The following is a 15,660-nucleotide window of genomic DNA, read 5'->3' on the forward strand; positions in this document are numbered from 1 at the left end:
AAAATTTCAAATATGTAAAATTTTAGGAACGACGAGAAAAAAAACCTATATTTAGCATTTCCCGAGAAGAATATGAAGAACATATCGTTCTCCCCTGTGATTTAGACAACACTTAAGGAATAAAAAAATACAATTTTGTATATCGAAAAAAATAATGTCAAATCACGTTTTTTTTTCAATAACAACTTCAAATATGAAAATTATGCAATCCTGACGTGCATCTTAAGAAACTTCTTTTTTTCTCTGAATTTAGAATGAAAAAAACACGCAAAATGACGATTTGAAACAAAGCATACAATGCCATTATTCGAAACAAAAATCTAAAATCACGATGTTTTTGCATTCTCGATTGACGTGCATTTTAAAATACTTTTTTGTTTCTGTGAATTGAATTCAATTAAGAATGAAAAAACAGGAAAAATGACGACTCGAGTCAAAAAATGCAATGGCATGATTCGGAACACAAAAAACTAAAATCTCCATTTTTTTTTAAATTTGGATCATAAGTTTCAAAACATACCTTTTAGGTTCTGTATAATACGAAATACGTAGAACCTCCGAAATACGAACCTACGAAAATATGAGAAAATCAATTTTTTTGCGAATTCAAGAATATGCAAAATGACGACTTGAAATACGAAAATTTCAAAAATATAAAATTTTAGGAACGACGAGAAATAAACTAATATTTAGTATTTCCCGAGAAGAATATGAAGAAAATATCGTTATCCCCTCTGATTAAGACATCACTTGAGAATAAAAAATACAGTTTTGTATATCGAAAAAAATAATGTCAATCACGTTTTTTATTTGAAAAAACAACTTCAAACATTACAATTATAAAATTCTGACGTGCATCTTAAGAAACTTCTTTTTTTCTGAATTAAAAATGAAAAAAAAACCGCAAAATGACGATTTGAAACAAAGCATGCAATGTCATTATTCGAAACAAAAATCTAAAATCACGATGTTTTTGCATTCTCGATTGACGTGCATTTTAAAATACTTTTTTTTTCTAAGAATATAATTCAATTAGGAATGAAATGACAGGAAAAATGACGATTCGAGTCAAAAAATGCAATGTCATGATTCGAAACACAAAAAACTAAAATCTCGTTTTTTTTTTTAATTTGGATCATTAATTTCAAAACATACCTTTTAGGTACTGTTAAATACGAAATACGTAGGAATATATGAAGAAATGTGAAAAGATACCAAAAGATACGAAGAAAACGAAAAGATACCAAAGGATACGAAAGATTTTTCCGTAAAAAGTCAAAAAACTGTTTCATGACGTGAGTGATAAGTAGATATGAGAAAATCAATTTCTTTGCGAATTCAAGAATATGCAAAATGACGATTAGGAATACGAAAATTTCAAAAATGTAAATTTTAGGAACGGCGAGAAAAAACTCATATTTAGCAATTCCCGAGAAGAATATGAAGAAAATATCGTTATCTCCTGAGACTAAGACATTACTTGAGAATCAAAAAATACAGTTTTATATATCGAAAAAGATAATGTCAAATCAAGTTTTTTTTTGAAATAACAACTTCAAACATTAAAATTATGCAATCCTGACGTGCATCTTAGGAAACTTCTTTGTTTCTCTAAATTGAATTCCATTTAGAATGAAAAAAACACGCAAAATGACGATTTGAAACAAGGCATACAATATCATTATTCGAAACAAAAATGCAAAATCACGATGTTTTTGAATTCTCGATTGACGTGCAATTTAAAATACTGTTTTGTTTCTGTGAATTGAATTCCATTAAGAATGAAAAACCAGGAAAAATGACGACTCGAGTCAAAAAATGCAATGGCATGATTCGGAACACAAAAAACTAAAATCTCAATTTTTTTTTAAATTGGATCATAAGTTTCAAAACATACCTTTTAGATTCTCTATAATACGAAATACGTAGAACCTACGAAATACGAACCTACGAAAATATGAGAAAATCAACTTTTTGCGAATTAATGAATATGCAAAATGACGATTTGAAATACGAAAATTTCAATATTGTACCATATTAGAAATGACGAGAAAAAACTCATACTTAGCATTTCCCGAGAAAATAATGTTATCCCCTGTGATTAAGACATAACTTGAGAATCAAAAAATACAGTTTTTTATTTGAAAAAACAACTTCAAACATTACAATTATGCAATTCTGACGTGCATCTTAAGAAACTTCTTTGTTTCTTTTCATTGTATTCCATTTAGAATGAAAAAAACACGCAAAATGACGATTTGAAACAAAGCATGCAATGTCATTATTCGAAAAAAAAATAAAATTACGATGTTTTTGCATTTACGATTAACGTGCATTTTAAAATACTTTTTTGTTTCTGTTAATTGAATTCCAATAAGAATGAAAAACAGGAAAAATGACGATTGGAGTCAAAAAATGCAATGTCATGATTCGAAACACAAAAAACATAATTCTCGGTTTTTATATATTTTGGATCATAAATTTAGAAACATGCCTTTTAGGTTCTGCATGATACGAAAAACGTAGAACCTACGAAATACGAACCTATGAAAATATGAGAAAATCAACTTTTTGCGAATTCAAGATAATGCAAAATGAGGATTTGAAATACGAAAATATCAAAAAAGTAAAATTTTAGGAATGACGGAAAAAAACTCATATTTAGCATTTCCCGAGATGAATATGAAGAAAATATCCTTATCCAATGTGATTAAGACATTACTTGCGAATCAAAAAATACAGTTTTATATATCGAAAAAAATAATGTCAAATCACGTTTTGTTTTGAAATAACAACTACAAACATTAAAACTATGCAATCCTAACGTGCATCTTAAAAAACTCCTTTGTTTCTCTGAATTGAATTCCATTTAGATAGAAAAAAAACACGCAAAATGACGATTTGAAACAAAGCATGCAATGCCTTTATTCGAAACAAAAATCTATCATCACGATGTTTCTGCATTCTCGATTGACGAGCATTTTAAAATACTTTTTTGTTTCTGTGAATTGAATTCCATTAAGAATGAAAAAACAGGGAAAAATGACGATTCGATTTAAAAAATGCAATGTCATGATTCGAAACACAAAAAACTAAAATCTCGATTTTTTTTAAATTTTGGATCACAAATTTCAAAACATACCTTTCAGGTTCTGTATAATACGAAATACGTAGGAATATTTGAAGAAATGTGAAAAGATACCAAAAGATACGAAGAAAACGAAAAGATACCAAAGGATACGAAAAATTTTTCCGTAAAAAGTAAAAAATATATTCAATGGAGCGAGTGATAAATAGATATGAGAAAATCAATTTTTTTGCTAATTCAAGATAATGCAAAATGACGATTTGAAATACGAAAATTTCAAAAATGTAAAATTTTAGGAACGACGAGAAAAAAAACCTATATTTAGCATTTCCCGAGAAGAATATGAAGAACATATCGTTCTCCCCTGTGATTTAGACAATACTTAAGGAATAAAAAAATACAATTTTGTATATCGAAAAAAATAATGTCAAATCACGTTTTTTTTTTCAATAACAACTTCAAATATTAAAATTATGCAATCCTGACGTGCATCTTAAGAAACTTCTTTTTTTCTCTGAATTTAGAATGAAAAAAAAACACGCAAAATGACGATTTGAAACAAAACATGCAATGCCATTATTCGAAACAAAAATCTAAAATCACGATGTTTTTGCATTCTCGATTGACGTGCATTTTAAAATACTTTTTTGTTTCTGTGAATTGAATTCCGTTAAGAATGAAAAAACAGGAAAAATGACGACTCGAGTCCAAAAATGCAATCTCATGATTCGGAACACAAAAAACTAAAATCTCCATTTTTTTTTAAATTTGGATCATAAGTTTCAAAACATACCTTTTAGGTTCTGTATAATACGAAATACGTAGAACCTTTGAAATACGAACCTACGAAAATATGAGAAAATCAACTTTTTGCGAATTCAAGAATATGCAAAATGACGATTTGAAATACGAAAATTTCAAAATTGTACAATATTAGGAATGACGAGAAAAAACTCATATTTAGCATTTCCCGAGAAAATATCGTTATCCCCTGTGATTAAGACATTACTTGAGAATCAAAAAATACAGTTTAATATATCGGAAAAAATAATGTCAAATCACGTTTTGTTTTGAAATTACGACTTCAAACATTAAAATTATGCAATCCTGACGTGCATCTTAAGAAATTTCTTTTTTTCTCTGAATATAGAATGAAAAAAAACATGCAAAATGACAATTTGAAACAAAGCATGCAATGTCATTATTCGAAACAAAAATCTAAAATACGATGTTTTTGTATTCTCGATAGACGTGCATTTTAAAATACTTTTTTGTTTCTGTGAATTGAATTCCATTAAGTATGAAAAAACAGGAAAAATGACGATTCGAGTCAAAAAATGCAATGTCATGATTCGAAACACAAAAAACTAAAATCTCGATTTTTTTAAATTTTGGGTCGTTAATTTCAAAACATACCTTTTAGGTTATGTATAATACGAAATACGTAGAAACACCGAAATGCGAACCTACGAAAATATGAGAAAATCAATTTTTTTTCGAATTCAAGAATATGCAAATTGACGACTTGAAATACGAAAATTCAAAAATGTAAAATTTTAGGAACGACGAGAAAACTACTCATATTTATCATTTCCCAAGAAGAATATGAAGAAAATATCGTTATCCCCTGTGATTAAGACATTACTTGAGAATAAAAAAATATAGTTTTGTATATCGAAAAAAATAATGTCAAATCACGTTTTTTATTTGAAATAACAACTTCAAACATTAAAATTATGCAATCCTGACGTTAATCTTAAGAAACTCCTTTTTTTTCTGAATTTTGAATGAAAAAAACACGCAAAATGACGATTTGAAACAAAGCATGCAATGTCATTATTCGAAACAAAAATCTAAAATCACGATGTTTTTGAATTCTCGATTGGCGTTCACTTTAAAATACTCTTTTGTTTCTGTGAATTGAATTCCAATAAGTATGAAAAAACAGGAAAAATGATGATGCGAGTCAAAAAATGCAATGTCATGATTCGAAATACAAAAAACTAAAATCTCGATTTTTTTTTAAATTTTGGATCATAAATTTCAAAACATACCTTTTAGGTTCTGTATAATACAAAATACGTAGGAATATATGAAGAAATGTGAAAAGATACAAAAATACTCGAAATAATAAACAATTTGTTATGCCTCATGGTTACCATGCCTCGGAACGGCATATATGACGTCACGCGTCATAAATGCCGTAAAGCGATATCATTATTTTCAGGGCGCTACTGTTCAATTAATATGCGTCACTCAGGTTAAAGAAGAGTATGCATATTAAAGAATTTTTATTTTCTATACGTTGCATGAGTTAAATTGGCTGTACAAAATCCTTGCAAGTTCTCCATTCTTTTTAGAATCTAAAAACACGCAGAATGACGATTGGAGAAATAAAAATGCAATATGATGATTCGAAATACAAAAATTAAAAATCACTTGACTTGAAAATACAACTTCGAACATTTAAATTTTGCATTTAATGACACGAATAATATGAAATAATAATTTTCTTCCTTTACTGAGAATACCTCTAAGAATCGCAAAACATGCGAAATGCCCATTTGAAATTTTTTAAATCTCAAATACCCACTTTGTGTGTACGACAACAAACAAGAATTTCAAACATTTCGTGACTTTTAAGGAAATGCATTTCATAACAATTTTTCATTATTTTTTAAATAAAAAATTTCATAAAATATCAAAATATTTTTTATTTTATGATAAATGTCACTTCAATGTGTAACAACACTCAAGAATCAACATTCGGGAATCGAAAAAAATTCGATATAACGATTCGAGATTTTAAAGATATTCAAGTCACGTAAATTTAAATTTTTCTTTCATTAATGTAAAAGACCTTTCTAGTTGCGACATGGTACGAAAAACGTAAGAATAACAAAGTACATAAAAGTATTAGAGAATGACAGATTTTTTGGGGAATCGAAAAATATGGAAAATGACGATTCGAGTGAGAAAATTTTGAAATATGGACAATTGTAGGTACTACCAGCAAAACTTATATTTAGCATTTAATGACGAGAATGATAATGAAATATTATGTGAATGTGACTTCCTACGAGAGTAAAAAAAATGCAAAATGACGACCCGAAAAAAATTTTATCGCAAATCAGGTATCTTGTAATGACAACCTCCAACATAAAATTTTACGTTTCATGACGTGAATCGTAAGAAAGATATATTTGCTTCTGTGAAACTGTATTCTTTAGAGGAATCAAAAACACGCAAAATGACGATTCGAGATATAAAAAATCTTAAGAACCTTATTTGTAACTAAGGATTCTATGTGAGAATCGACAGTATAGCAAAATGATGATTCGAGTTAGAAAATTTTCAAAAATGGACAATTTCATCTACGACAAAAAAACTCATATTTTGTATTTCATGACGTGAGTGATTGGAAAGTATGTTTTGCTTCTATGATTGAGAATTCATTTGAGAATCTAATAATTGCAATATGATGATTCGGAAAACAAAAATCTCAAATCACGTAACTTGAAAATATAACTTCAAACATTAATATTTTGCATTTCATGACGTGAACAATAAGAAAGAATTATTTGCTTTCTTGACTGAGTATTCTTTTGAGAATCGCGAAACATGCAGAATGAAGTTTTGAAATTTATATAATCTCACCAACCTAATTTGTGTGTTCGATCACAAAAATGCATTTTTAGCGTCTTGTGACAGCTATAAAAAAACCAAATGCGTTTGATTACAATTTTTCATAATTTCTTTATAAAAAATTTCATAAAAATATCAAAATATGTTTCTTTTTTATCATGAATGTCAATACAATATGTAATTTTATCATAAAATTCTCTCGAGAATCGAAAATAATCAACGTTACGGTTTGAGATAAAAACTCAATACTCGTTAATTGAATTATTTATCATAATTGTTATTATCAAATCATATTTTTTATCATATTTATTAAAGAAATATACTTTCTAGATACGATAAGATACGAAATACGAAAGGATAAGAAAATGTGCGAAGAGATAAGAAAAGAGGCGGGGTTTTTTTCCGTCCGGGGACCAAAAAAGTCAAATATAGCGTTTCATGACGTGAGTGAAAAGAAAGTTTTAGAGAATAACTTAAAACTCTTTTCGGAATCGAAAAACATGTAAAATGACGATTCGAGATATAATATCTCAATAAACCTAATTTGTTATTGCTTCTATGACTGAAAATTCTTTTTTTAATACATTTAAATGCAAAATGGCGTTTCGAGAAAAAAAATTTCAAAAATTGACATTTTTAAGTATGAGGAGAAAAACTCATATTTTGCATGTTATTGCATTATGCATACCATATACGGCCTTCCGACGAAGCGTGTGCGTAGAATTGTGTAGAATTTTGTTTCTATGACTGAGACTTCTATGCATGTCATTTTCGTCGTGCTAAATGTCGAAAAAAACGACTTCTGCGTTCGGATAGAAATCGATTTTTTCGTTTCTTTGCAGTTGCATTCTCAGTCATGAAGAGAAATAACATTTTCTTTTAGTGCTTGTCATTAAATAGCAAAATTTGAGTATTCATTCGTACTTAAGAATGTCGATTTTTTTTTATTTTAAACTCGCATTGTCATTTATGCCTTTGCCTATTGGCAATGCTTCAAAAATGAAAATTAATATTCATCGTAGAAAACACGTCATTTTACGTTGGACCACATAAACACAAAATTTGCGATTAATGACAAATGTTATCAAAAAGTATTTTCACTCGATATGATACCTTCCAAGAGAATTCATAAAACACAAAAAACAGTCAATTTTTATCTGAAGCAAAAAAATGGAAATTGATGATTCGATCGTGAAAAATAACAGCAAAAAAATTCATCGTACGAATAAAAAAATATAAATTTTACGTTTCTGAACAGTTGAATCCTAAAAAGGTAAAACTTACTGAGGTTTCAGTGAAGCACGATGATTTGATGAAAATTTAAAAATCGTTGACATAAGGATTTCTATAGGTGATGGTCAAATAATGCAAAATGATGATTCGAGGTAAAACAAACAAATTTTTTAAGTTCAACCAAAACAACTCACATTTTGCGTTTCATATCATCATTTTGCATTATAAGAAATTCAGTTGGCATTGTATGAGTCAAACTTCTATTGGTGCCTACCTACAAATGTGCAAAATGACGATTTGAGATAAAAATAATTTAAAACAAGCAATTTGTAAGTACGAGACGAAAGCACAAAATTTGCGTTTCACGATAAATATTATCAAAAAATTTCTATCGATATGAGTGGAAAGATACATTTCTAAAGAATTAACTAATTTCAAAAAGCAAGGACTTTTTAAGCTTAAGCAAAAAAAATTAAAAGTGAAGATTCGAAAGTGAAAAATATTGAAAAAAACGATTTTAACGCACGGATAAGAAGCAGTAATATTTTCGTTTCCTTACAGTTGAATTCTAAAAAAGTAAATCTGAGGTTTCAGTGCAGCGTGATGATTTGATAAAAAAAAATTAAAAACTGTTGAATTTTGTCAAAAAAGTAATTTCACTCGATATCAGTGAAAAGATTTAATAAATTTCAAAAAACAAGGACACTTTAAGTTGAAGCAGAAATGTTAATGATATTTTCGTCTTGCTAAATGTCGAAAAAAAAACCACTTCATGTCAAACTTAAAAAAAAGTAATTTTTCACGATATGGGTGAGAAGATACCTTTTTATAGCATTAATACATTGCAAAAAAACAAGGACATTTTAAGTTAAAGCAAAGAAAAGTAAGTTGATTTTTCATTTTGAAAATTTTCGAAACAAAACGCCATTTATAACTTACGGGTACAATGATTCTTTGCATTAGAATCCCTTAAAAATTAAACTTGCCGTGGATTCAGTGCAGCACGATGTTAAAAAAAATAAAATTGATGAAACAAGCATTTCAATAGGAGATGGAAGAAAAAGATAAAATGATGAAAGATTGAAAATTTAAAAAAATAATAAGTACCGTCACAAAAATTCAGTTTTGCGTTTCAATTCAAACAAAGTAAAAAAATTACTTGATATGAGTTGTAAGAAATAGAGGCAAATAATACTTACTTTCTTTTATAATGCATGTCATGAAAGGCATAATTTTAGTTTTTTGGCCGTACTTACAAATTACTTTTTCTGAAATATTTCAATCTCGTATCATCATTACGCGTTTTTCTACCATCCCATATGGAAATCCTTATTTTAACTATTTTTTCATTTTTTATGAAATCATTGCACTACACTGAAAACGCGGCAAGCAAAAAATTTTAGGATCTTACTGCGAAGGAACAAAAAATATTTTTTTTCGTGGTACACTTTAAATACGATAATTTTTTATCTTTCCAGATCCATTCATCATTTTGATTTTTTTGCTTCAAATATCTAATTCCTTGTTTTTTTAAATAATTATTCAATAGAAGGTGTTCTTCTCACTTATACCAAAGCAAATTACACGTTTGGTAATGCATTAATGAAAAGCGTTGTTTAAGCTTTGTGTTAGTGATTAAAAATAATTTAAAAAATTTTCTATCTCAATTAATTATTTTGCATATCTCTTGTTGTAAATACTACCTCAACGATTTTTAAATTTTGTATAAAAAACGCACTATACTGAAACTTCAGAATGTTTTGCTTTTCTAGGTTTTGACCACATAAATGCGCAAAATTTATATTTTTGTGGCCGTTCGCGTAAATTGCCCTTTTTTAACTTTTCACTCACGATTTTGTTCCCACTTGGCTTTGGTTTTAAATTCCGTTTTTTGAAAACTTTCACTCTCGACTTTTGCAATTCCTTTCATATTTGCATATTTTAATGCATTTGTTGCATCTTTCTTTGCATCGCCTCTATCATACAGCTTATCCCATTACTTTTTATGATTCATGGATTTTTTACAATTTTTTTCATTCCGCTCTTATTCCAACGAATTTCCCTCTTTTGTAATATATGCCTCGAGATATAGAATTTGGGTGTTATTAAAGCTATTATGAATTTGTTGTTTTTTGATTTATCTCGTTTGAATCTAAATTTTGTACGTCTGTAGCTACGCCTTAAAAAAATTCTGGTTTTCACGATTTATGAATCCCGTACCAAATATACATTCCCCTCAAACCCCAACAAAATATACTGCTTAAATCAATATATGGCTGGTGATGCAAATTTTTTGTTCATACGGATTCTATTTTTATTTATGTATGAAACTTGCTTCCACTTCGAAATTCCTTTTCTTATTTATTAGTACCGTACATCATTTTCTCATTTTGTTCATACTCAATCAAATTACAGTATTTGGTAATTGTGGTCAAAATGAAATGTAAAATTTTTGTTTTTGTGGCCGTTCTATTTTAGTTTTGTGGCCGTGCTTTCCCAATTGTTTTTACTCTACGAGTCCCTATTTTGCATACATTTCATTGCAGTCGTAAATTTTTATGTTATACTTGCAATAAAAAATTAATGCTTTTGTGATTGTAATATAAAGTAATATTTTTTCAAAATTTACCCTCTTGAACCTTGATTTTTCATTTTATTTCTTTTCAATATCTAGTGTTATGATATGTGTTCTTACCTGCTCTTCCTTACCTTGTAGCAGTGGCCTCTCATCAAGCAATACTTACTAGCCTAATCGAACAGTCTCTCTTCTACTACGTGGACTCACGGATTGCAGTGGAGATCACAGCAGTGGAGAAATTAAGATAAGGATGAAATAAAAAAACTATTCTCCTGCCCATCAATAAAATACACTATTTCCGTATTAGGCAGTAACAAATTTGAAAAAAATTCTTTATCCTTAATTAGACGCACATGATTCAACATATACACTCATGGAGAGTCATACAATATCTCCGTTCTGCCTCAAGAAGTTCTCTTGCACTCACAATAAGACAAACTAAACTTTTGGCAGCACAAAAAATGCCACAATAAAACATTTTCTCCACATTGGAACCATTAATAATCCAACCCACAAACAAAAGAAATAACTCTGTCATAAAAGACACGTGGCCCAACGGACCTTGCACATATGCCAATGAATGGGAAGCAAATCAGACGAAAACACGCGAAGAATTTAATGCCCCAAATTCGGGCACTCCAAAAGAAATCACGAATAGGAAAATTCAAGAATGAATTCACAATAGCATCCAGCCACATACCTCGAACCAAATCACACTTACATCTGCACACACACACACACCGCCAAAAAATGACTTTCACCATTAGAGCACATTTTCGGGATGGCTCTTGTTCCAGATGGCAGCAGCAACGTCATGCTTGCAGACGACGCATTCCGGCTGCAACAAGCGAGTAGGACTCTCCGGCGGGAATCCATATCGGGCGCGGTGGCAGACTGCGCTTCTCGCGTACTCCCGTCCTTTATTTCCTAGCTGGTTAGCCATCGGATGCAAAGGCGGGTTCCTTTTAGCCCACGGCCGCGGGTGACCAGCCGATCCTGCGTGCTCAAATGTCTCAGATACACATACACTCCATAATAAAGAAACGAAACGCACTCGATTACATTCATACACTCGATGTACGTGGCTATCAACACTTACCTCCCCAATTGTAGGGACGAAGAATAAAGGTAAAAAAGAATATGGAATATTAAGAACCTCTTGTGGAAAATATTCTGGTTTTTATAAAACATTCATACAAAACTACGCTCCAAAAATAACAACACTTAACATGGCATCAAAAGGATTACAAAATACTTCATGATTTACATATTACAAGGATCATATTATTATTGCAAACAATAAAAAATTATTCATTGTTGTTATAAGCCCAATTAAATACCTCCTGCTCTCGTCTCCGAACTTCCGGGAATCATTCTCCAAAATTAATACGGGCTACAGCCTATTTTTCATATACCTTTGTCATTTTTAAACATCCCGTCAATTTGCACTTTTGTTCCCTTTAGTAATGTATGCCTTGAAATGCAAAATATGTGTTACGGACGTACGGTGAAATTGTTTTTTTTTTATATATTTCACTCTATAATCATATTTTATATACTTCTAGCTTCTTCTTAATTTTTTTTTTTTTACTTTTTATGATTCATGAATTCCGTACCAAATTTTTACATTCATCTCATACACCATCATAACGCACTTTTTTTATATAACGTATGCCTCGGAACTCTTAATTTGTGTTTTGTCGCCGCATGGTGAAATTGTTTTTTTTTTAAATGGTTTACTCTAGAATATGTACAATACGTGGAATTTTCACATTTCTAGATTCTTCTTAAAAATTCTTTTTTTTAATTATTTATGAATTCCGTCAACATTTTCCGCTCTCATTGCATCAAATTGCCCATTTTTCGTAATTTTCCTCGGAATATTTTTGTGGTTGTGCAAATAAATTGTGTATTTGAAGAGAATTTTCTCTTACGCACAGTAATTTTGCATTTTTTTTGCGATTTGAATCTTCGTTGTTTCAATGGTTTTCACCTCCTTACCATATTTTAAATTTTTACTCTCATACGAATAAACTTATCTCATTAATGTAGACATTAATAATGCTTTAGTGGTTTGATAATGATATGCTGTCGAGATTTCTCACATATTCATCATTATTATGCTTTCTTTGAGTAACATTGTCTTTGTTTTTGTCTGAATATTTCACCTCCCAATCAAGTTATGTTACATCGCTTATTTTCAATGAAATTGCGTTTTTTAAGTGATGTATTCCTCGGAATGCAATATTTGTGTTTTTGTGGCTGGGTATAGAATTCGCTTTCACCGGAGAATTTTCTCTTATGCATCACCACATTGCACTCATTATGTCTCCATCAATCTTCGTTGATATCATGATCTTTCACGATCTTTCCAATTGTTGTGTTTTCGTTCTGAAACGATTTGTGTTATCACAGTTCATGTTGCTTAAAATGCATAATATGTGGGTGAGCGCAACATTTTATTTTTAATCATTATTCTGTATTTTATTCGCTTTTAATAAAACTCAGTTATAATTTTTAACCTCTTCACATCTTCATTATGCATTTTATCGTATTATTCTCACTGCGTATTTGTTAATACTATGCATCTAGAATTCACTTCTTTTGCTCCATTTTTCAAAATATTTGTGATAAATTAGTTTTTTCTTTTTTATTATAATTTTGTAATTAGCTTTCAATTCGGTCTTAGTTTTAAAAATATCTTTTGCCATAATTATTCATTGAAATTTTTGCGCTTTTTCGTTCGAAATGCTTTTTGTCTGTTCACTAAATACTTTTTATCTATATTTTCCTGTATCTAAAACATTGTAATGAAAATGTGAAAAGAAATTATATTATGAAATTTTTGCGTGCAATGGAAAATGACAGAATTCTCAGCTAGAGGGTGTTTATATTGTCACATTTAGTAATGCTAATGGTAAATTTTCTATGCTTTGAGGAGTGAAATGAAATGTTTATTTCACTTTTTTATCACAAAATATGAAATTAAGAGTATCACTTGTCATCTGCTTCGGCTTCATGCAGAATTTAACATTAAGGAATACTTTTATTGAAGGATTATATCAATAAAGCGTTTTAAATTGCACTTAAACAAACAAGGGTCTCCGTCTACTTAAAGGGGGCATGATTGTACGATTAGACACCAATCCGTTATCAGGGGGCTCTTCATATTTACAAATATTATTGAGCTAGGCATAAAACGACGAAAGTGCTTTTGAAATTTGCTGCATGCTAGCCTCAGAATTTTCCCTATTCAAAAGTTTATATATTGTTTTAAGTGGAAATGGAGGAAAACAAAGGTTGAAATAAAATGCTTTTATCTTCGTTGACTGTTTATAGAATTCCCTTTTATTTATGACTTTAAGTAATTAAGGACACTCTTTTCCCATGCAATTTTACATACTCTATATATTTTTGATTAGTAACGCAATAGTATAAATATCGACAAGTAACTTGTTACTCTTTTAAAGGAACTAATAGAAATGATTGGGATGCTATGCCAGGGAAAATGAGCGAAAAAACGTAAAAATTCCTCCTAATTAACATTCCCGAACACGTTCGTTCTCTGAGTTCAATTCTTCTCACGACAAATTAACCATAGTAGAGTTCTGGAATTTTTATATGATATTCAAAATGACACGTACGTATTACGTCTGGAATGTCAAATATGTAAAGGTCCAGACTCATGTACACAGACTCAAGTTATAGACGCTCTTTTGCCTTGCAATACGTTTTCAGACAGTGTCGACAGACAATTGTGGAAACAGATGTCGTACCTAACTTATTCGTCGTAGGGGTTTGAAATTTGGATACGATATGCAAAATGACACGTATGTACAACACTAGGAATATGTGATGAAAAACGAATAATTCAGAAGTCATAGTCGCTCCTTCCTCTTGGAATTCCGTATTCTGGCAGTAAAATACGTCGAAACTGTTGTTGTGTCCGATGTATTCGTCTTAGGGGTCTGAAATTTTGACAAGGGTGTAGAAGAGAGAAAGGAAAAGCTTCACTGCACTTCACTCATCAGTTGCTGACGATTACGTTCCTACGTTGTCGATGCCAGAAGATCACGTAATGAAATCGAAGGCTAATTATCTTCTGTACGGCCATCATCACCGGGAATGCGTACCTCCGTGGAATGCCCAGAGAACACGTTCGTTCTTTGTGTTCAATTCTTCTCACGACGAACCCTCCTCAGATGCGTTTTATCCTAGAAAAGCGAGGTCTGCTCAGCTTGCTTCCTCTCCTTCAAGCGCTAGGACTCCTAGAGCGCTGATCTCCGGTTGCCCTACGAGATCTTCACGTCCATCATCCTGGAGGTCACAGTCTTGTCATCTGTAATGAGAATATCAAGTCGCATTTCTAAATTTACTTCAGGGATAGTACCATTAATTCTCTAGTTCATATTTTAATTCCCGTAATTTATATCAATAAACCTAGCTAATGGGAAAAGTAATTAGAGTTGAAAACAAAAATACTATTTGTCTGAAGATGCTTCATACTTTGTACACTTTTATTTTTATTATCATTATCATATTTATATACTTTATATACTTTTGATTTGTAATAGTATAAATATTAAAATACGCAAAAGTATTAATATTGACAAGTAATTCGTTAATCTTTTAAAGGATCTAATAGAAATGATTGGGATGCTTTGCCAGGGAGAATGAGCAAAACACCGTAAAAATTCTTCCTGATTAATATTCACAACCGTGACTCGGAGCTGCGAAAGAATAACAAGCATCGTCAAGGCTTGAAGTAACATTACGACCATGACTCTAAACGAGCCTTGTACATGCCAGAGAAAAGAAGAATTAAAAATAATAATGACCCTTGTTACACGAAATAAAACTTCGGCAGAATCTCAGCGAGCAGCGACTCCACACTTACCTTCCGCACCCATCCCAGTACTAAAAATTCCTCGCGAGAAGAAAACCTCAGAATCGCCCGAGGCTCTCTTTTCAAAGCCATCAGTTCAATTTCCAGCCATCGCGTGAAAATCAGTCACGCCGCGGAATCGACATGCTAAAAAAAAAGACCGTGCTCCAATCAAAGCGTAACCCCACTCCTCTCTTCGGCTAAAAATCGATTCGACATACTCGTTGTTAA

General features: G+C 30.5%; 1 long non-coding RNA gene across 1 annotated transcript in view; it reads right to left on the reverse strand.

The window, feature by feature from the left end:
* Positions 1–13,869: 13,869 nt before the first annotated feature.
* The window catches only part of LOC124162172, a 148,554-nt gene continuing 146,763 nt past the window's right edge, over positions 13,870–15,660 (reverse strand). The window contains exon 4 of the long non-coding RNA XR_006865504.1: positions 13,870–14,883. This is a non-coding gene — a long non-coding RNA (uncharacterized LOC124162172). The remainder of the gene's footprint in view (positions 14,884–15,660) is intronic.

Source organism: Ischnura elegans, chromosome 7 (assembly GCF_921293095.1).
Source record: "Ischnura elegans chromosome 7, ioIscEleg1.1, whole genome shotgun sequence".
NCBI classification, from domain to species: Eukaryota; Metazoa; Arthropoda; class Insecta; order Odonata; family Coenagrionidae; genus Ischnura; species Ischnura elegans.